The sequence below is a fragment of the Balaenoptera physalus genome, assembly GCF_965194825.1.
Source record: "Balaenoptera physalus genome assembly, chromosome: 6".
Lineage (NCBI taxonomy): Eukaryota > Metazoa > Chordata > Mammalia > Artiodactyla > Balaenopteridae > Balaenoptera > Balaenoptera physalus.
In genome coordinates this window covers 21,780,699-21,803,965 of record NC_138885.1, presented here as the reverse complement: position 1 = coordinate 21,803,965, position 23,267 = coordinate 21,780,699, and the positions used below count along the sequence as shown (strand labels likewise).

Genomic DNA, 23,267 nt, shown 5'->3' with positions numbered 1-23,267 from the left:
GGGGAATCAGAGAATTCAAGGGGAAACTGACCAGGTGATGGTCAAAGGACAAGCTTCAGAGCATGTTTTCACACACCCTAACATTTCTGCCAAGGAGTGCAGCCCCTGGCTACTCTGTACAACAAGGAGGATACAAAGACACCAGAAAGTCTGTATGTACTAAAAGGCTACTATTGATTTTAATATTTATAATTAAGGGTACATTCATGTTGACAGTCATCATTCAGTCAGTCAACAAGCATTTGGGAGGACCTACTTTGTACTGGGCTCAATGCTAGTGACAGGTTTGCCAGCATAGACAGTGGTCTCTAGAGTCTGTGCAACCCAAGGGACCTCATTCCTCTATAGAAACCAACAAACTCAAGTTGCATGTTGACTCAAGTCAGCATCAGAGGGCCAGCTGGCTAGCAAGTCATCAGACCAGCTCTTATCCAACCAACAAGTTGCCTCCTTGCTCACTTTGCTGTCACCAAGGCTACAGAGGTAGTCCTGGAACTGTTTGCCAAGTGTCCCCACTCCCAGCCCTCTGTCCCTTTGGTGACATTTCCCTCATCTCCACCACCTTAACAGCTTGTGTCCCTCACAACATTTCTACCCACTGCTCTCCCTAGTGAGAGAGATCATCCTGATCAAGGCTGCCTCAGAAGTTTCGTTTTTACTAGGTTTCATATGTCTGCTGCGTCACTGGGGAGTGGATGCAGCCATCTTATTCTCAGAATGAAGCCCTGCAAATAGTTGCTACGAAGTGTGCTAGCTGAGATGAAAGGAAAAATTGGGTTAGTATTTACCGAAACTGGGCAGGCTGAAGTGGAAATCCCCGAAGAGAAAGATGCAAAACACTCTGTTTCTAGTAGTGATAGAGAGATTTGTGGAAGAAAGCAGGAGTGGGGGTGGGAATACGGTGCAAAGTTGCTTATATGGATGGCAAGAGAAAATAAACTGGGGGCAATGTCTCTCTGGGTAAAAGATAAAAAATTTTCAAAAATGCAGAATAGTAGAGACAAGAATCTAATAGTGCAGATTAAACAAGAGTTAACATTATGCCTTTTTGCTTCAACTCCTTTGCTTTAAGAAATAAGACGTTATAGTCTAATTGAAGCCCCCTTTGTAATCCTCTGATCTCATTTTACCCCCTCCACAAACTGCAGATAATTTTCAAGAATGAGAGCTACTGAGGCATCATATTGGGGTCATTTTTTATAGCCTATCGTTGGTTTTTGCTTCATATGAAATATAATAAAGCTTTGTTCAACAACTACCAGTTTGTTTAAAATGTGTGAAAAGTAAGGCAAATTCTATTCCTTACATACCCCACTGTTCTCAAATGAACCAGACCTGGTTCATGGGACATTTCTTAGAGAAGGTCACTCCTTACAGGTTACAGCCTTAAAGAAATAGAGATCAGCATGTCTTCTCCTAAATATCCCCTATTAGGCCCTGGAAAAGGATCTGTCCCTCTGAGCCCCATTTCCAAAATTCACCTCTTTCAACATACATTTTTTACACGTGGCCTGTATCACTTCTGCTAGCTAGCTAGCTGGCACCTCCTTCGAAGAACATTTCTCCATGCGTGACATATGAACCAACAGGGATTTGTCTAAGCACTTTACGTACATAAACTCATTTAATCTTCACAACAACCCACGGAGGTAGATATAGTTATTGTCTCCATTTTACAGATGAGAAAACACATCTGCAGCAGGTACAGGACTTTGTGTACTTCGGCAAAGGAATGATGTGGCAGTCATGAGCTCTTGTGTTCAGAGTAAACTGTAGCCCTTGTCAAATTTGATGTTGTTGTGCTATGTAATTACTGGGGCTTTAATAGCCTAAGGCTTAAATCCATCCAGTCACTATGTCAATGCCTACTGGTATTGTAGCTACTCAGTTAAGTTTCTTCAAATACAGAGTTTTCATTGTTTCCTAGAGAACTCACTAGAAGACAGATGTCTCATTGGACCCAGATCACCCATTTTGCACACAAAAATATGTTAGCCATCCATCTTCCTGGGCCTAAGGAAGGGCTGGGACTTAGAGAGGGCAAATCAGAGGCACTTGGCGGCAGTAGCAGGACACAAGCCATAAACAGATGCAGGGGTAGTGGAAAGATGGTGCCCCTTTAGCCACAATGCCTCTCTGCCCTCTCTTCCTTTCATTCTACTTCTGACCATCCTGCTGGCCTAGCCAAAACACAATCATTCTTCAAGGTCCAGCTTAGTCCTATATCTCCAGGGAAGCCCTCCCGGACAAGGGCAGCCCACACTGGTTCCTCATCACATTGACCCTTACCATTGTATAATTGGTTCACGTTCTTCTCTGTCTCTCTCTCTCCTTCTCTCTTTGGCCAATAAGCTTCCAAAAGACAGGAATATTTTATACTTATGTATACCTAATAACAATTATTATAAAACTCTTTGGGGTGCCAGTTGTTTCCTGGCTTAAGAATATGGAGGGAAACATATGGAGGAGACCGGATGGAGAAAGAGAGGTTATTATCATGGCAACCCTACCATGATAGGAGGCAGATGGTGTTGCTTGGGAACTGTATGACTACAAGCAATCTTCCAGCCATAGAAGGGGCAATATTCCTTCCTTCTATTCCAAGCACAAAATAATGGGGACATCTAAGAGATCTTCACATGCCTTCATACCCTGGTTTACAGGAAGTTCAGCAAGACCCATTATTAGATTGTATCTGATAAGAGGAATTTAACAAAGGTAGTAGACTGAGAGGATTAAGAACATGGACTCTGGAGCCAGATTGCCTGGAATCAAAGCCCAGCTCAGCCACTTACTAGCTGAGATACCTTCAGTGAGCTATTTAATCTCTCCATGCCTCTGTTTCTTAAGCTGGAAAATCAGGGTGATAATAATATCATGTGTCCCTAAGGTTGCTATGAGCTTTAAATATACTTCTATTCATAAAGCACTTAGAACAGTGCCTCATACAAAGTGGCACCATACAAGTGTTTGCTACTATTTTTCATGTCCCTACCCTCTCTTCTAATGTTTTTTTTTTTTTCCTAAAAAAATAGGGCTTTCATTCAGACTGTTTAGTTTTTCATACCATGGTTTGGGTCCAACAGGCTTCCTTAATGTATATGAATCATTTTTGCAAAAATGGTCAGCAGAAATGCCTTTCAGCCTGGCATAATGGAAGGAGTCTGGCAGACCTGAGTTCATATGCCTGTGCTACTCCCTAGCATTTCTGAGTGTCAATTTTCCTATCTGTAAAAGGGAACTAATAATACTTTCTTCATATCATTGTTATAAAAATTAGAAATAATGCTGGATAGTAATCAATTGACACACAGTAGGCACTCAATGATAGCAATTTTTATCGTCATTGTCATTATCATGAATTGTGTTTCTCTCATGTTTCATAGAGTACTAAGCACACTGCTAGAACTTATTTTTAAAAGACAGTTATTACTTATATTCTTGAGGTTTTAAAATTTTCTACAAAAGAACTCACAGCTTCTCTTATGAAAGCTAACAGGGGCTCTATAAACATGTTATCATGTAATTCTAACGCTTCCTACCAATTAACAATGATATGATAGAGAAATCTAAAAATAATTTTTAAACCACTTTACTGAGGTATTATTGACACATTAAAAGCTGTACGTATTTAATGTATACAACTTGATGAGTTTAGGGATAAGTATACACCCATGGAACCATCACAATAATGTACGTCATAAACATATACATCACTTCCCACAGTTTCCTCCTGCCCCCTCTAAAAACAATTTTTGCATCCTGTTTATATTTTAAACAAATCTCTAGGTTTCATTATAATATATGCATTGGAACATGACTGTAAAACCATTTTCAAAAAAGAAAGTCTTGATTTCAGTACTATCCTTCAAATGGTTAGGCAGTGGCAGGTATCACTATTTTAAATGAGAAACCAAGTACCAAAGGAATATAGTGGGAGCTTGTTCAGGATGTACATTGCCTACAGAAAACATTGTGGTGAAAAAGCAACTACTCAAAAGCCTTTTGAAGTTACAAGGGATTTGTTCCCTGGAAATCATTTTCAGAGTTTAAAAGAAAATTTTTTTTCCTAATGAATAGCCTTACCTTTATTTGGAAGACTCAGTAGAATCGTGGCATGTTAGAGCTGTAAGGAATCATTCTAAAGATAATTTTAGGACAGTTGTCCCACTCTAGATTAGCCACTCAGGCCCAGAGAGGTGATAAAAGTAGCTCAGGATCAGTCTTTTATTATCTTTCCTACAACTGGCCAACCCTGGGCCAGAATTCTTACATTTGCACTAAACTCAAGAGCTACCGCATCTCTTCTCTGACTGCAAATTTAGATAAATGTGGGAACTGACATACACGCACCCAAGGGGAGAGAATTTATACCTCTGTGGGTACATGAGATTAGCGAGAAAAAAGGTAAAAGGGCAGCATGATTGAGAAATATTCCTTTAACGTAATTTTGTTTTATCAATGACTCGGACTATCCATCATTTTTTAGACATTATTATCTAAAAATTGTCTAGCCAAAAACTCAATTTTTGGTGAAGCCTAAGAGGCTTTGACTAATCAAACATACAAACTCACCAGAAGGCATACACTGAGACCTCACATCAGGTCAGGCAGATTACAGGAAGAACCCCTGAGAAGAGTTGTATTAGTCAATCTGATATATATGGTTATAACGCACGTTTATGGAAAGCCCCGTTATTCACAGGGACTCAAATAGAGCAAATCCTTCACAGATGCTGGGGTACAAATCCTGTTCTCAGGTGGACTTACACTGTCCCTCTCGAAGCTACTGAGCGTTCTGCCTCCCAGAGGGAGCCAGCAAGTAACCAATGTGGGCGCCTTGAAAGTGGCTTTGAACAGGTGCTTCCACAGTCTCTTTTCAATTCCATTTTCTTGGACTTTGTAAAGGGCTATCAGACACCAGGATTAGAGACACGATGCAAATACAAAACCAGATTTATTCTCCCATTGTCCTGATGTGACCTTCTTCACTGAATACTCCATCTTGTGTATGGAAGCTACCCTCCTCCACAGATTATGTAAAAGTTATTTGGGGAAGGGTGTTGTCGTCAAGGCTGAAGTTGTTTTATAGGTTGGAGAGAGTGATTCACTAAAATTCTTGTTATAGTCCTGCTCAGTAGCCTCCTCAGTCTCCTGGGAATAGGGAAGGGAAATGGAAACGATCATCTCAAGGTACCCCAGTTTCCTTGGTGCATTTTCCTCATCATTATTTTCTAGTTATGTTAACTGCAGGGTTTTTTTTTTTTGAATTTTATTATTTTTTTTTATATATAGCAGGTTCTTATTAGTTATCTATTTTATACATATTAGTGTATATATGTCAATCCCAATCTCCCAATTCATCCCACAAACAAACACCACCACCCCTCCCCAACTGTGGGTTACTTTGAAATCTTCATCTCCTACTTTTTTGTCTCCTATTAATTAGCTCTATTGTTATTTCACTGTTCATTAGCACCTCCACAAGAGAAGACAGGAAAGGAAATGAAACTCCCTGTAATTAGACAATACCAAGAAGATATTTGATTTGGTCAATACTGGAGGAAAAAGAACCACAGAACAAAGTGACTTTAGAAATCATCCCTTTGTAGTGGTTAAGATGGCTTAAGATGGACTTTGGCTGCAAGGAAGAGAAAACCTGACTTTGCTGAAGAGTTAAATTTGACTTTAAGAACTAAAGACATGTGATTTACTTCATATGCACTAAGTCCCCTACATACGAACCTTCAAGTTCCAAACTTTCAAAAATTCAAACGTGGAGCCTACTAATGAAGACCTGATGGAATTGGAGGTCCCGAGAAAGGACAAAGAGAGACAAGAGGAAGAAGTAATTGAAGAACTGAAGAGATTCATGATGCAGGAAATGGCAAGGGGATTTCTTTATTTGAGGAGGCACTGTTAGTTTTTGAGGCACAGGACCCGAATGTAGAACAGTAGCAGATTGTATTAGTTGGGTACCTAGGCTAACTTTGTTGGACTTACGAACAAATCGGACTTACAAACGGGCTCTCAGAACGGAACTCGTTTGTATGTAGGAGACTTACTGTAATAAGAAGTCCATCGGTGAACAGTTCCAAGGTTGATGCAACAGGCCAAGGGCCAGCCTCTTCCCATCTCCAGGCCCCGCCATCCTCAGAGGGTTGGCTTTTCATCCTCATGCTTGTTTACACATGGAGGCAAAACAGTTGTCACAATTCCAGGCATCTCTTTCCCCCACAACTGCTTTCAAGGCAGGAAGCAGAAGGCAGGGAACAGGCTTTCTCCCCATGTCTCTGCCACTTCCTCTAGGAAAAGAACCCTTCTCAGAAATGCTCCAGGGCTTCCCCAGTGGCACAGTGGTTAAGAATCCTCCTGCCGATGCAGGGGACATGGGTTCGATCCCTGGTCCAGGAAGATCCCACATGCCGCGGAGCAACTAAGCCCGTGCACCACAACTACTGAGCCCGTGTCCACAACTACTGAAGCTCTTGTGCCTAGAGCCCGTGCTCCACAACAAGAGAAGCCACTGCAATGAGAAACACGCACACCGCAACAAAGAGTAGCCCCCGCTCGCCCAACTAGAGAAAGCCCACGCGCAGCAATGAAGACCCAACGCAACCAAAAATTAATTAATTAATAAATTAAGAAAAAAAAAAAAAGGAAACAGGTCACATGAGCCAGGCCTAGCTGCAAGGAAGGCTAAGCGAAGTCATATTTCATCTTCCAGTCTCCATTCCATACTGAGAAGTAGGCAAGGAAAGGGGGGTTTGAAATGATTACAGGGTTAGCCAATCAATAGTATCTGCCATAGGAGAAAACCATCTGATTTGTCAAATAAGAAAATTGAGATCAAGAGAATTTAAGAAACTTACATTTAACAGTTTTTGAGCATCCAGTGGATGCTGGATCCAAAGCATTTTTTTGCCAAAGCAAAAAGCTGGGTCAGCCTGACCCGCAGTTCTATGCATGTGTATTAGGTCACACCACAGAGGAGAGGACAGTGCACACTGGTGAGAGAAGCAAGCAAGTTTTCTGCATTAGGTAGATGAAATTACTTTTTTAAAAATGGTGAGGTGTTACTTGATTCTTCTTGAAGAGTATAGACACAAACACCTCTAGGGAATCCCCTGGCAGCCCAGTGGTTAGGACTCCACACTTTCACTGCTGAGGGCCTGGGATCTATCCCTGGTTGGGGAACTAAGATCCCACAAGCCATGGATGGCATGGCAAAAAATAAATAAATAAAAGATATATTGGGGGAAATTTTGAAACTACTGGCTAGTAGTAGTACATTGGGATCTATGATCCCTGTGTATTGATGACCATTGTCAACACTGATGCACCTTTAAGATTTGGGGTAATTAAATGTGAATTTCTTCTGTAACAGGTATCCACAAAAAATTAAGACTCTGCCATTCAAAAGACTAAAAAATAAAAATATGAAAACACTCCACTGTTTTGGAAACATTTTTATCAACCCTGATTTCATGAATGAAGAAGCTAAAGCTAAACAAATTTCAATGACTCGTGTTAAGTTTCAAGGAGACTCAATGACACAGTGCAGATCAGTGATCAATGTAATTTTTGTATGATCTCATGCAGTAGAGCTTAAGTCATACATTTAAATAAAAATACATATTTTATTTTTCTGGAGCATGTCAGCTCTGTCTAACTTCCCAGACAACTCAGACAAAGGCGGGGACATTCACCTGAATCACCTTTGGAATTCATCACAAAGTTGAGACTATTTCCTGAATGACCTGGATAACTATAGCTATTGTCCTATTCACTATGGAACTACAAAGAGCTTTACATGGAGACTTCTCATGACAACTGTAAATTGTCTAATTTGTAGCTTACATATGGAAATGAGAGTTTCAAAATCATACTCTGGTAAGAATATTAACAACCCCAAATTACCAACACAAGCTTTGGCCTAAATAAATGGTCACAATAACCCTACACATCAAGGGCACTGACACAGGTCCCATGAGCTAGAAGTGTCCTTAGATCCTCCAAGGGAAGAGGGGGGATGGTGTCACAAGGCTGAGGATCTGGGAGCCAAAAAAGACCAAGTCCAGGCCAGAGCAGGAGCAAATGGGTGGGTCTCTACCTCTGCTCAGACTACAGGCAGTTCCCAAGAGATCCTGTGTGACTACAAGCAACTACAGTAGCAAAAGCACTGGCCTTCTACTCCATGGAAATTTTCTCCCACCTTGGGCAGGGCTTGGAGGGAAGGGGGATTTCACTCTCTTCACCCTATTCCCCAACTAAGACATTGTCTGGTCTAACCAAGCCCAGTTTTTGGAGAAAGACAGAGACCTCTCTATTATATCCAGGGGAAATCCACATTAGATTTAGCATGGAGGTCCATTTTTTTTACTAATTATGTCACTGTGTAATTCTATGCATATGAAGAAGCCCCAGAAAAATATGAATTTATAATCATGGTCTTGTTCTATTGCATACATATGTTTTTTGTTCCCTAATTCAAACTATTTACTGTAGAGAGATAGTCCATGTTAGGGACAGGAGGGGCTCTAGAGATGATCTGCTTAGACTCCATCCTTCAACAGAACAAAAACAGATGCCCTAACGGTGCTAAGAAACAGCCATGCCAGAACTATAATTCAGAGCTCCTAACTCTTTGATTTTCTTATGTAAGAGATAAAATGCCGCCTTCTCTTCTGTGGCTCTGTTCCAGATCACCCATCGTGGGAGACATGTCCTTTCCTAGAATCCAGAATGTATCTTACTGTGAACAAACAGTTTTATAAATAGCAGTTGGTAAAGGTGAAATCATACTACTACTTCAGATATGTTGTGGTATTTTGTGGGCTTACTAGTCAACCTAATTATTACTATTTCTATGGGGAAAAAAATGTATTTAAGGTTCTAAATAACCAGCTTGCACATGCTATTTTGGAATAAAGATAGTTCGTAAATAGCCTAAGGCTAAAAGCCCTGTAGTATATAGTTCTTGGAAATTCTTGCGTGTCGCAGACACCCCGTGACTCTGAGGTGGCAGCAATGATTGGTAGGGAGTTCCCCAGGCATCTTCATTGGGGTCTCTTCTACTTGTGCCCTTCCAAGTGTCAGAATGGCTGCACCTCCTGCAGCAGCTGCGGCACGTCTCCATACCCATCACGGAGGTTCCCTGAGGTACACGGTGCTGGCGCGGCGGACATGGAGATGCACCACCCAGATCCCCATCGAGGAGGGACTTGCCACCCAGCTGCAAGGAGCATGGCTGGTAGATGGTCTCCTGCTGTCAGCTTCTCCAAGGCCAGCTTCAGCTAGAGAGCCACTCTGCCCGAGACTGTGCCTTCCTGGCATAGTCTGAGTCTAGTGACTGAGCGAGGCAGCAGGATAAAGGCCAGACATGCAGATGGGCAATACTGTCTCCAGAGCCCCCCCAGTGGGCTGGCCAAGGTTCTGTTGGGCCTACACTGCAGTTCAACATTTTCTTCTGTCCAGTGCTCTTACCCACCCCCTGCCCCTTCTTTTGATGGGTGTTTGTTCGTTTTATAAAATACTTTTTTAGAATAGTTTTTAATGTACGGAAAAATTGATAAGAGAGTAGAGAGTTCCTATATTCCCCACACCCAGTTTTCTCTATCACTAACATCTTATATTAGTATGATATAGTTGTCACAATTAATGGACCAATACTGATACATTACTATTAACAAAAGTCCACAGTTTTAGATTTCCTTAGTTTGTACCTAATATCCTTTTTCTGTTCCAGGATTACATCCAGGATACCATTTTAATCCTAATAAATAACTTGCATCCCAAATTCTATTTTATATGTTTCCAGAAAATCTAATCTGTGATAGTTGGTTGCCTAGTCAACAGTCATTCTCCCTTTTTCTTGCCAATATCATTCCAATTTCTTACAGGCAACAGTGGGCCCAGCCTCAGGACATGAATCACAATGGTTCTAATCCAGTAGGGTATTCCCAATCTAATTTGCTGGTGATTGACCCAGGGGTGGCCATGTGACCCAATCATGACCAATGAAACACAAGGAGACTTCTGCCAGGGGCTTTCTGGGAAGATTTTCCACCCTGATAGAAATTATCATAAAAGTTCAAAGAGAAGGGTTTGTTGTTTTGTTTTGTTTTATTTACTCCACTTCTCTCCCTATCTACTGAAGGTTCTGTCCTGTGAGGCAACAAGGCAATGCAGAGGGCAAAGGCTCCTGGATCTTTCTTGACATCATGAAGCTGCAGAACCAACACTGGAACTGGAATTCTTGTTACATAAATAATACACGTCCTTACATTTAAGACACTGCTGGTTGAGTTTTCTGTTCCTTGCAGCTGAAAGCATTTCTAACATGCACTCACTCAGGGTGGCCCAAGGAAAGGCCTTATTATAAGGATTCACATGGCTAACAAGGAGATAGAATCTCATAAAACTTTAATAACAGGTCCAGGCCTCACAGAGCCTGAATTAAACAGTGGTTCTGATAGGAATCCTCCCTTGCAATTTTAAAGGTCTTTATGCCAGCACTTGACTCTATGTATCTTTTCTCTTCCTCATATCTTCTGCTTCCTCACAAATACAGCTCACTTAGGGCATCTTAAGTCTCTCTTAATTTAATGATCTTTCGGCTTCAACTCCCACTCGAAATTCTCAATATATCTCTGTTGAAAATCTTCATGGAGAGAATATAATTGACCCAGCACATCTTTTTCTGCCAGGTCATACTACAGGTCATGGGCCAGTCTACAGACTGTCTTCGGCATGTCCGATCAACTATGCTTGGAGGAGCAAGGTCACATGGTAAAAATCAAGCCATAGAGAGCTGCCCCTTCAAGAGGACTGTGCATGGGACAGTGGGTTGGTCAGGCACAGTGACACATGGGGTCTGGCAGAGCAGCAGCTGGGAGCAGAAGGGTAGAGATATCAATGCCCTGCACTCTTATCCCTCATCTCCGTCCCTCCCCACCAAATTAGTCCAGTTCTAAGACTTTTTGTTTGTAAATTACTGGAAACCTTCCTATCTTACACAAATAAAAGACAAGATGTCTCCAAATAAACTTTGGTTACTACTACTAGGAAAGCCAGCAAGCAAGCAAGAGGGAGAAGGAAGGGAGGGAGGGAGGGAAGGCAGAAAGAAAAAAGAAAGAACAGAGCAAGGGGCTATTGTCTTTGACAGGCACACACAAGTGTCGATGACAAAGACTTGGCACATTAGCAAGAGAGGGAGACAGAAAGCAAAGCCATGGACGAATGAGGTCCAAGTCAGCTTCCAGCTCAGCCCAGAACCAATGGGAAACAGAGACGGTTTCATGGAAGAGAGAAGTTTTAATGGGTGACATAAACTAGACTAATCCAACAGGCTCCTGCGGTACAATTCTGCCCCATGGAAAGCATTCCATGGATTCAGTCATACCATGGGTCATACCATTCTTCCCACAAGAGTGTCATCTCCTTTCCCTGGCATCGGCATTGTGATACATTTTTACTGCACATCTCATCAGAGAGGCCCAAATTAATTCCATTTACAGAAAGGCAAAAGTACCCAATTTACCCCTGAGAATAAGACATACAACAGGAAACACCAGCCCAATGTATCTAAAAGCAGAGAGTGAACTATGAAAATGGGATTTTACTCCATGACTACCAGAGGTTTCTTGCAAGCATTTGCTTTGCAGAAACCTTGGCTTTCATTCTTCTCTTGATTTTTTTAAGCTGGTCTTTGAACACGACTCAGTAGGTAGTTGGCCCTTTTGATGTTTGGCACTGGCATAAAAAGGATGAGTTATTTAATTTTCTGCAAAGGCGACCAAGCCTGTTCCGTATGTAAAGAGGCAAGCCATTCAGGCATATGTGATTGCAGGAGTGAAAGCTTTTCTTCTTTGAAGGTTCAAAGTTAACATGTCAACTGAATTCCAAGGAATTGTGCACCAGACCCTGAAATGTAGAAACTAAGTCAGGCAATTTGAAGTACAGCGTTAAAGCAATAATCAGGAACATTAAGAGGAACTGAAGGACTGCTCGTGGTAGAAAAATGTTTTTTCTTTTTTGTCCTCAATTATCTAGGTTGGCTGTCTTCTTACCAAAGAGAATACTGGCAATCCAAAGGAAAATCCAAAAGGAACTGGAGTTTGCTATATCCACAAAAGCAAGACAAATTAGAACTCTGGCTTATTTATAGGATAGAACACAGACTAGTGGGAAGGGTTCCTTTAGCCTGAATGGCCCAGATTGTTCACTTGCATGCAATTGAGTTGATGTGTTGTGATACACAAATTTTTATTTGTGTATAAACAAGGCTTGAGGGGAAGCGAACAACACTCAACAAACTTTTTTTTTTTTAAGGATCTTTTTGAGGTGGACCATTTTTTAAGTCTTTATTGAATGTGTTACAATATTGCTTCTGTTTTATGTTTTGGTTTTTTGGCCGCAAGGTATGTGGGATCTTAGCTCCCCGACCAGGGATCGAACCCGCACCCCCTGCATTAGATGGCGAAGTCCTAACCACTGGACCGCCAGGGAAGCCCCTCAACAAACTTATTGAATGCCTATATGAGCTAGGTTGTGTGGTAAGTGCCGGGAATATAGAAACGAAAAAGACAAACATCCACCAAAAAACTTATTCCATGAAAGAAGTGTAAAAAGGATAAAGTGGAAATAAAATAGATGTCCATAGTCTTTATGGGTTTGGAGGATGGTTAGGCACCTTGAGTTTTATGAGCTTTCCAAAGCCTCCAGACTACTTGAATCCAATCCAATCACCTCAACATGAAACTGAAGACCTTCTACAATTTGGTCTCAAATACTTTTCTATTCTTTTCCCCTACCAAACGTCTTAAGCCCCCATCATGCACTTTGGGGTCAACACAACTGTTTTCAAATGCACTGTAACTCTATAGTTTCAGTCAAGCCATTCTCTCAACCTGGAATATTCTCCCTGCCTGCATTCCTCATGTCTCCCTTTCTCCCTGCCACCGGTTCCTTCTGCCTTACCACTCCTGCCAGACTGCTGAAGCCCACTGTTTTTAGCCTAATTAAATGCTAAAGCCTCCATGAAGAATATCACTGATTCCTCTTGATCCAATTTCCATGCACCCTTCTGGGCTCCTATTACATTTTGTTTATGCCTCTAGATTGGTGGATACTGTTTATACCTAGCATTACAGTCATAAACATAGCTACATCCCTCACTAGATTGTTGTTTTTCTGCAGGGAGTCATGGTCTTATTCATTTCTATAATCCTGCTAGACTACAGAAATAAGTCTCAAACACCATGTCTGAGTACTTACACCAACTAAGTACTCAAACATGTTCTTTAATGTACTGAACTGAGTTGAAGAAGGACAAACAAGATGCATGAATGGTTTCTTCTTAAATAAGCAGAGCCAGTTTGTAAAGTCCAAATGGCCTATGAAAATTCATGTACGCCTTTTTTTAGTATCTTTTGTTATTTCCCATATCAGCAGGTTGCTTTTTCCATGGGTTTCCCCCTGAGACTTCTGCATTTCTTGATATTTCTCATTTTTAAAACTTATTTTTGTTCTGAACCAGTCTTCCTTTGTGTCTCTATCTGTACCAGGAAGTCAGGCCACTTCAGGAAAGCATGGACCAGTACACAGTGACAGAACTTCCTTATCATCAGAGCATGCCCCTGCCCCAGACATGTCAGGGAAATGTACATTCTGAAGGAATATTCACAAGACCGTCAGCTGGACGGGGTTTCTTTATTCCAGAGCATGTCCGTCAGGTACACGAGGCAAGGCATGCGGACAGACAAACCTCAAATAAGGAGCTTCCCATTTGCAACCAAAACTGATTAGATCTCTGCGCTAATTTTAGTTAATTCTTCCACAGACTAAAAGAGGAAAACAAGGTCTAGAGAGAGGACTGTTTTATGTCAGGAACTATAAGAGTTCAGGATAGACAGAGGAGAAGGAGAAGGGACAACAGGGAAGGTGTCCCTTAAATGAATCAAGTTGCTTCTGGCTTCATGGACTTTTGAGGTTCCAAGGAGAAGGTGGTCAACATTACTATTGGCAGCTCAGAGACAGGGTCACTCATTCAATCAACCGTTCAATAAATATTTGCTGAGTGTCTACTAGGTGGCAGGACTGTTTATAGAACTGAGGAGAGCAGACATGGTCTCTGCTCGCAATGAGCTTTCAGTCTAGTGAGGAGGCCGGATCTTAAATAAGCAATTGCACAATTAATTGTGAGAAGTAGTACTATAGGAAGTGTAGGGTGCTATGAGAATGTATAATGGGGGTGTGTAATCTAGTCTGTGAGGTCAAGGAATGTGGCTCTGTGGAAATGACACTGAAGGGCTCAGGAAGACAAGTGGATATTTGCCAGGTAAAAAAGTAAAGAGAATGTGTTTCAAGCAGAGAGAATGTGCACATAGATGCAATCAGGCCTGGAAGTCAAAATAGGAAGGGTAGACTTGAGGGATGAGAAAAATGGGGTGTGGACTTATATATTGGTAGAACCCTTCTCTGACTGCACCCACTAACCAGCCTCCCTATGGTGTGTTCTTATAGCACCCTGTCTCTGTCCTCCAGAGTTCATAATTGTGTGTAAGATTTGTGTGTGAGAGTGTGTTTGTGTGTGTGTGTAAGATCAATGAGGGTGAGAATCATTTTAAGCTTTATTCACTATTGTAAGCTTGGTGCCACCACAGAACCTAGAACATCGTATGCACTCAATAAGTATTTCTGGAGTGAATGAATGACCAAGTGAATAAATGATTGGTATAGTAGTAAAAACACCTCAGAGTGTTGAGTTCCAATTCTGGTTCCAGCGTTAACTCTCTATTGATCTTGGATATTTCATTTAACCTCTTTAGAATCCTTTTTTTTTTTCTATGAGCAAAATTAAAATGTTGAATGAGATCACCTACAAACTCTTTTCCAATTCAAAATTCAAATGTGCCCTGTTTCCACAGGTTTTATTTTGTTGTTCCTTTTCTTGTTTTCATATTTTCCACTAAATAGTGTATGTTTTTCCGCATACTTATTATTTGCCTGTTCACAGGCAAAGCCCAGCATTCCAGGTGCTGCCACATAAAGTTAGAATTTGAAAGTTTATCAGACCCTGGTCAATGGAAGCAAATTCTGAAGAGCTGGCCTTTCCTCTACCCCAAATTATTTGGGTTATCAAAAGACACATCAAAGCTGATTACTAAGAGGTTCCCAGCCAAGTAGGCCTTTGATTTTCTTTTCCTACTTACACACTAAGATAACGTTAGTTAAAAAACAAAATTCAAAAGCTCTTTTCACTTATATTTTTGGCTCTTCCAGTAAAACAGACTATATAAAACTAATTAACCATCAGAGGGGTACCATTACCCCTACTATATCCTATGCTGAAACACACACTCACACACACATACATAGGCAGGATAGATTCCCAGCAAGGCATTTTTTCCCTAGAATTAACACGATTCAATTTCAGGGGTTTATTAACATGTGGTTTTTAAAATGCTTGTCTTAAAAATAAATGTGTATAAGATAGCATATTTATTTTTATATTTGAAAAATATCCCAATTAATAACCTAAAGTATCCCTAGTGGCAACAGTTGAAATAGCTTATGCTTTCACTCTACTGATTATAACAGAAGGAGAGAATATGTTAAGTGCCTAGTTATTTACACTAATCGTGGTCATAATAATATCAAAAAGTTGAATTATGATATTTTAAATACCTAATCAACTCTACCATTCTTTGGGTATATAAAGCTCTTTTCAGCAGAGAACAAGATTATTTTTTAAATTGGTTTGGAATCCTCTGAAACACTGTTCCTATTTCTCTTGAGTGTTTCCACCCATGAAACTCAAGACATAAATCTACTGCAATTTGCACAAAGAACATCTAACATATAACCGTGCATCAGAAGGAGGAGAGCCTATTCGGGAGAATATGTCTCTTTCCTCTCAGGAAAGAAAGGGGTATATCAGATCTAGTCTTCAAGCCTGCCTCTTAATTATTCTGCCTCAAGTATTTGTTCCTTATGCAAGTAAAGACTGCCTTATTTAACTCAGGATGATCATATTATGAACGCAGAAAGTAATGGCTATTCTGGTTACTTGAAAAGACCAAAGACAAGCCTTGGGTGCATAATCTAATAATAGAATAAAAAATATAGTAAAGGGGAGTGCTCAGGTGGAACTTTTATCAATTTTGTGAGAAGTGGTAACATGCCGAAGCTTAATAACAATGTGCTGAAAAGGACAACATCTTAGCAAAATAAAGTGGCATCCATCCTAGTAGAATTCATCTGTTTAGTCCACAGGAAGAGTTGTGAGAGCTTAAGCAATTTTCTTCTTGCCAAGAAAACTGGCTTTGCTGTCCAGCTGTTTTCCCACAGAAAAGGGCTTTTATTTTTTATCAAGATAATTTATATATATTGATATTTCATATATTACAAATTTCAAAATTATTTATTTCTCTTTTGAATCTTAATTACAGAAATACACTTCTAAAATAGTTTGAGATATAATTCACATACCATACAATTCACCCATTTAAAGTGTGCAGTTCAATGGCTTTTAGCATAGTGAGTCATGCATCAATCACCGCTGTCAACTTCAGAACACATTCATTACCCCCAAAAGAAACCCCCCATCCCTTAGCCATCACCTCACAATCTTCCCATTCCCTCAAGCTCTAGGCAACCACCAGTATACTTTCTGTCTCTATAGATTTGCCTATTCTGGACATTTCATATAAATGGAATCATACAATCTGTGGTCTTTTGTGACTGGCTTCTCACACTTAGTATATATTTTTAAGGATCATCCACATTGCAGCAAGTATCAGTACTTTATTTTTTTATATATATAAATTTATTTATTTATTTTATTTTTGGCTGCGTTGGGTCTTTGTTGCTGTATGCGGGCTTTCTCTAGTTGTGGCGAGCCGGGGCTACTCTTCGTTGCAGTGCGCAGGCTTCTCATTGCGGTGGCTTCTCTTGTTGTGGAGCACGGGCTCTAGGCACGTGGGCTTCAGCGGTTGTGGCACACGGGCTCAGTAGTTCTGGTTCACAGGCTCTAGAGTGCAGGCTCGGTAGTTGTGGCGCACGGGCTTAGTTGCTCTGCGGCATGTGGGATCTTCCCGGACCAGGGCTCAAACCTGTGTCCCCTGAATTGGCAAGCAGATTCTTAACCACTGTGCCACCAGGGAAGCCCAGTACTTTATTTTTACTGGAGAATAATGTTCCATTGTATGGATATACCACATTTTATTTATCCACTCATCAGTTGATGGGCATTTGAGTTCTTTTCACTTTTGGAATATAATGACTAACGCTGCTATAAACATTCATATACAAGTTTTTATGAGGACATATGTTTCATTTCTCTTGGGTTTGTCTATAGCCAGAAGTGGAATTACTAGATCATATGGTAACTCTAGGTTTAGCCATTTGAGAAACCGCCAGACTGTTCACCAAAGAAGTTGCATCATTTTATATTCCCACTAGAAGTGTATGAGAGTTCCAATTTCTCTACATCTTTGTCAATACTTTTTATTATCTTTTTTAATACAGCCATCCTAGTGGGTATGAAGTGGTATCTCATGATGGTTTTGATTTGCATTTCCCTAATGACTAATTATGTCAAACATCTTTTCATGTGTTTATTGACCATTTGTATATCTTCTTTAGAGAACTATCTATTCAGATCCTTTGCCCATTTTTATTTTTATTTTATTTTATTTTATTTATTTATTTATTTTTGGTTGCACTGGGTCTTCGTTGCTGCGCGCGGACTTTCTCTAGTTGCGTTGAGCAGGGGGGCTACTCTTCGTTGCAGTGCATGGGCTTTTCATTGTGGTGGCTTCTCTTGTTGCGGAGCATGGGTACTAGGCATGCAGGCTTTAGTAGTTGTGGCAGGCGGGCTCAGTAGTTGTGGCGCACGGACTTAGCTGCTCCATGGCATGTGGGATCCTCCCGGACCAGGGCTCGAACCCATGTCCCCTGCATTGGCAGGCGGATTCCCAACCACTGCCCCACCAGGGAAGTCCCCCTTTGCCCATTTTTAAATTGCGTTATTTGTCTTTCTGAGTTGTAATAGATATATAATTTTAAAGGAAACTCAATATGTAAAAACACAAATTAACAACTCAATACACATATCTTGATCACCTGCTATGTGCAGCTTAGGGCAATGTCACATGTGCAGAAAGCAAGGAAAAGATGCATCAAGAAGCTTACAATGATTAAGTCGGGGGACTGAGAAAAATCCACTAGTAAAGGAAAATCGTATCAAGTTAGAAAATCAGAAAGGGCTTCATGGAAAAGTTGGTGGTTATAATGGAACTTCTAAAGTGAGAATTTTGAAAGAGAAATGGGGAGGGCATTTCAGGCAGAGGGAACAGCACAAGAAGGGGCATGGGGTACTGGTGTTCAAGTCATGATAGGAGAACAGCAATCAGTTGTTTGGCTAGAGAATAGAATGAGGAAAAGGCTAGATGATGAGGCTGGGAGAGGTTAGACAGGACCACATCTTAGAGGCTTAAATACCAGGTTGAGGGGTCTGTGTTCAAATCCCTAAATCAGTGGTTCTCAACTGAGAGCAATTTTGATCCCTAGGGAATATTGACAATATGCGGAGACTTTTTTTAAAAATTTATTTATTTTAATTAATTCATTTTGGGCTGTGTTGGGTCTTCGTTGCTGCGCATGGGCTTTCTCTAGTTGCAGCGAGTGGGGGCTACTCTTCGTTGCACTGCGCAGGCTTCTTGTTGCAGTGGCTTCTCTTGTTGCGGAGCATGGGGCTCTAGGCACACGGGCTTCAGTAGTTGTGGCGCATGGGTTCAGTAGTTGTGGCTTGCGGGCTCTAGAGGGCAGGCTCAGTAGCTGTGGTTCACGGGCTTAGTTGCTCCGCGGCATGTGGGATCTTCCTGGACCAGGGCTTGAACCCGTGTCCCCTGCATTGGCAGGCAAATTCTTAACCACCGTGCCACCAGGGAAGCCCCATGGAGACATTTTTGATTGTCCCAACTAGTGGCACTATTATTAGTGGGTAGAGGCCAGGAATGGTGGTAAACATCCTCCAATGCACTCCAGCCCCCTCCAACAAATAATTACTGGCCATAAATGTCAATAGTGCTGAGGAAAGCCCTATGATTACCTCAACTTACCACTTTGAGAGAGTTTTCATGTTGCAGCACACAGAGAATGATCCCAGCAGAGCCCAGTGACTCCCCCACTCCATCAAGTTGAGAAGATGGAGCTGAAACTATGGGGGGATCAAGACAGCCAGAGTTCCTAATACAGAAGAGCGGAGAACTACACAGAGAGAGAACTCTAGAGATAGGCAGAGGGTTCCCCTTGAGAATTCAGCTAAGTACTGCTAAGCACATGCATATGAGGAAGACCCATATGTTCAAGCCAGGGGAAAGAGCCACCTGAAAGGATTAAAGGGAACAATGCCTAGTGTTCACATAGGGTAGAGAATAGTGCCTGTTATCACCACCAAAATGCAAGACCTCATGATTCACACTACTCCCACCCAACAAGGTAAAATTCACAGTGTGTGGCATCCAGTCAAAAATTACCACCCATTTAAAGAAGCAGGAAAATACAACCCATGATGAGGAGAAAAAAAAACCAATCAGTTGAAACACAGATCTTAAAATTATCAGACAATGATATTAAAACAAACATTATAACTGTATTCCATATTGCAGAAAGTTAGGTAGAGTCATGGAAGATATACATAAAAAATAAATAAAACGTCTAGAAATGAAAATTGCAATGTCTGAAATGAAAATATACTGGATGGGATTAAGAGCTGAGGAATGGCAGAAGAAAAGAGTAGTCAACTTGAAGACATAGTGATAGAAGCTATAGAAAATGAAATGCAGAGAGAAAAAAATTTAAAAAGAAAGAAAGGAATGAAGGAAAGGGAACCAGTGAGCTGTAGGACAATTTCAAGGGGCATAATATACATGTAATTGGAGTCCCTCAAATGGTTTAGATATAGAAAAAATTTTTGAATAATTTACAGACAAAATTTTTCCAAATTTGATGAAAAACTATAAAATCACAGATCCAAGACTCTCAACAAACCCCAAGCATAAGAAACAAGGAAAACTATACCAAGACACATGATAATCAATTGCTCAAAACCAGTGATGAAGGAACAAATCATTTTAAAAATCAGAGAAAAAAACCACATTACACACAGAGGAACAAAGATAAGGGTGGCAGCAGATTCTTCATTAGAAGCAATGCAAATGAGAAGACAGTGAAGCAACATCTTTAATGAACTGGGAAGAAAAAAACAAAAACAAAAACCTGTCAACCTAGCATTCTATACCCAGGGAAAATATCTTTCTAAACAAAGGCAAACTTTTTAAAAAGTTAAACCTAAAAAAACTGAAAGAATTAATTACCAGTTACCCATGAAGTGGTATAGCATTATTTGAAAGTGGACTTAGATAAGTTTTAAAGAAATATTGCAAACCCTAGGGCAACCACTTAAAAAGTTATTTAAGGAAGTATAATTGATATGCTTAGAGAGGAGAAGAAATGGAATCACATTAAATGCTCAATTAAAGCAGACAAGGCAGAAAAAGAGAAAGATAAATGGGATGGAAAAAGATATACCATGCTAATGCTAATCAAAAGAAAGTTGTAGTAACTATATTAATTTCAGACAATGCAGACTTCAGAACAAGGAAAATTTTCAGGACTAAAGAGGGGCATGACATAATGATAAATCAGTCAATTCTCCAAGAAGATATAACAATCCTTAACATGGATACCCCTAACAACAGAGCGTTGTAACACATGAGGCAAAAACTGGTAGAATTGCAAGGAGAAATAGACAAATGTGATAGTTGGAGACTTCAACACCCATCTTTCAGTAACTGACACATCCAGCAGGTAGAAAATCAGTGAGAATATAGTTGAAATAAATAGTACCATCGATCAACTGGATCTAATTAACATTTATAGAATATTTCATCTAACAGTTACCAAATACATATTCTTCTCAAGTTCACATGGAATATTCACCAAGATAGACCATATTCTGGGCCATAAAACACACCTAAATAAATTTGAAAAAGTAGAAATCATGTAAAGTGTGTTCTCAGACCACAGTGGAATTATATTAGAACTCAGTAACAGAGAGAGATAGCTGGAAAATCTGAAAATATTTGGAAATTAAACAAGACACTTCTAAAAAGACTAATCATACCAAGTGTTTGTGATGTGTACAACTAGAACTCTTATACACTGCTAATGGGAAGGTAAAATAGTACAAGCACCTTGGGAAATAGTTTCAGTTTCTTAAAAAGTTAGACATAGACCTGCCACATGACCTACCCATTCCACTCCTAAATATTTACCCAATAAAAATGAAAGCATATATTTATATAAAGACTTATACATGAATATTTATAGCAGCTTTATTTGTAATTGTCAAAAACTGGAAACAATTCAAATATCCTTCAACAGGTGTATGCATAAATGACTGTGGTATATCCATACAATAGAATGCTCCTCAGCAATAAAGAAGAATGAACTATTGATGAATGGTACAATCTGGGTAAATCTCAAAATAATTCCTGAGTAAAAGAAGCTAGACAAAACAAGACTGCATATTGTACGGTAACTTGATGTAAAATACTAGAAAAATGCAAACTAATCTATAGCGACAGAAAGCAAATCAGTAGTTATCAGGTGATGTTGGGTAGGAGGGTGCAGGCAGAAACTTTTGGGAGTAATAAATATGGAATATGTTCATTATCTTGACTGTGGCAGTGGTTACATGGGTGTATACCTAAGTCAAAATTCATTAAATTTTATATTTAAATATGTGCAGTTTATTATATGTCAATTATACCTCAAGAAAGCTGTTTTTAAAATGTATATAATGCAAAGGTTCGGGAAAAACTGAATTCATATAATGTAATTATTTCTTTTGCCCTGAACCAGATTAAGGCATTTTCTAATCTAAGTGTCTTTTTTTTGGCTGCACCGCGCAGCACGTAGGATCTTAGATCTCCCATCAGGGATCGAACCCGCAGCCCCTGCATTGGAAGCATGGAGTTTTCTAAGTGTCTTTTACTGGTTAGTTCACCTGGCTATCACAAATCACTGAAATCTAAGAGCATAAATGATAAACCAACTTCATTGCAGCCCATCTCATTCTGTTTTGTTCCATGAATTATTCTTTCAGCGAGCAAATATGTGCTTGGCTGTGAGGGTAGCAAGGTGAGAGTATGTGGAAAGAAGAGTCTCAAAATAAATGATGATAGGTCAGGAACATTATCTTCTTATACAAAAGACAGCACACTATATTTCTACAAGAAGGTATTTTATATCTACACTTTTCCTGAGTATCTTCTTGCAAATGTCAACTGCTAGATACAGAAATCACATTATTTATGAGTGTTTCATACAGCATGTGTGGCTTAAACATACTATTTGATGAGAACAAGGATGTTCCTATCAAACCTTAATTTTGCTCTAAAATCTGTTTAGTTATTTTGCAGCTGCTTAAAACAAGTGAGGCCTTCTAGGGCTCTAAAAAAAGCAAATGAGCAAATATTACCCATTCTCTAAGACACTATCTGAATATCATGAGGTTCACTTTGTGTAACTATGTTTTAGATTCTGGGCATGTGGACCTTTACTTGCTTTCATGGCAGACCTAAGTTCCTTTGCAGGTTTTCCCTGGAGATCTGTTGATGACCTCTTTCATTATGGGATTCTCGACCAAAGGGCAGTTTACCAAGCATTTAACTTGCTTCAGCCTGTCCCCTGTACATAACACTGACTTAATCATATTTAAGTCTACACTACTACATTGAGAAGGAAGAGAGGAAGATTAATATATTTTTATAAATACTTAGTAAATAAGGTGATGATATTAAATAAAGCTATGCTTATAAAAGTTTCTGTTCTTACAGGTAACATGAACAGCATCTCTCCAAAGAACCAGCTTCTTCGTTTCTCTCTTCCATGAGTTGGCTTTTCTTTCTTGGCACCTCTGAAATGAGTGTCCACTGAGAGGTACAATTACAGCCTTGTAGATTCTGTCTATGACAGTGAACATTCTTCACTCTGAACTTGGATTTAACGTGTTGTCGGAACCTCTCACATGGACTGTATCAGAGTGTACTCAGCATCATTAGTTCTAATTTTTCGTGCATAGATCCTTTCTCCCCAACAAAAATTATGAGTTAACTGAAGAGACTGTATCTGCCTCTTTGAGTCTCGAGATTGAACGTATCTAACACTTAGTATTGTTACTTTAAAAAAATCTT

General features: G+C 40.0%; 1 protein-coding gene across 2 annotated transcripts in view; it reads right to left on the bottom strand.

Annotated features, from left to right (window-relative positions):
• The window catches only part of LOC309662762 (uncharacterized protein), a 254,989-nt gene that overhangs the window by 174,677 nt on the left and 57,045 nt on the right, over nucleotides 1–23,267 (bottom strand). The window lies entirely within an intron of this gene.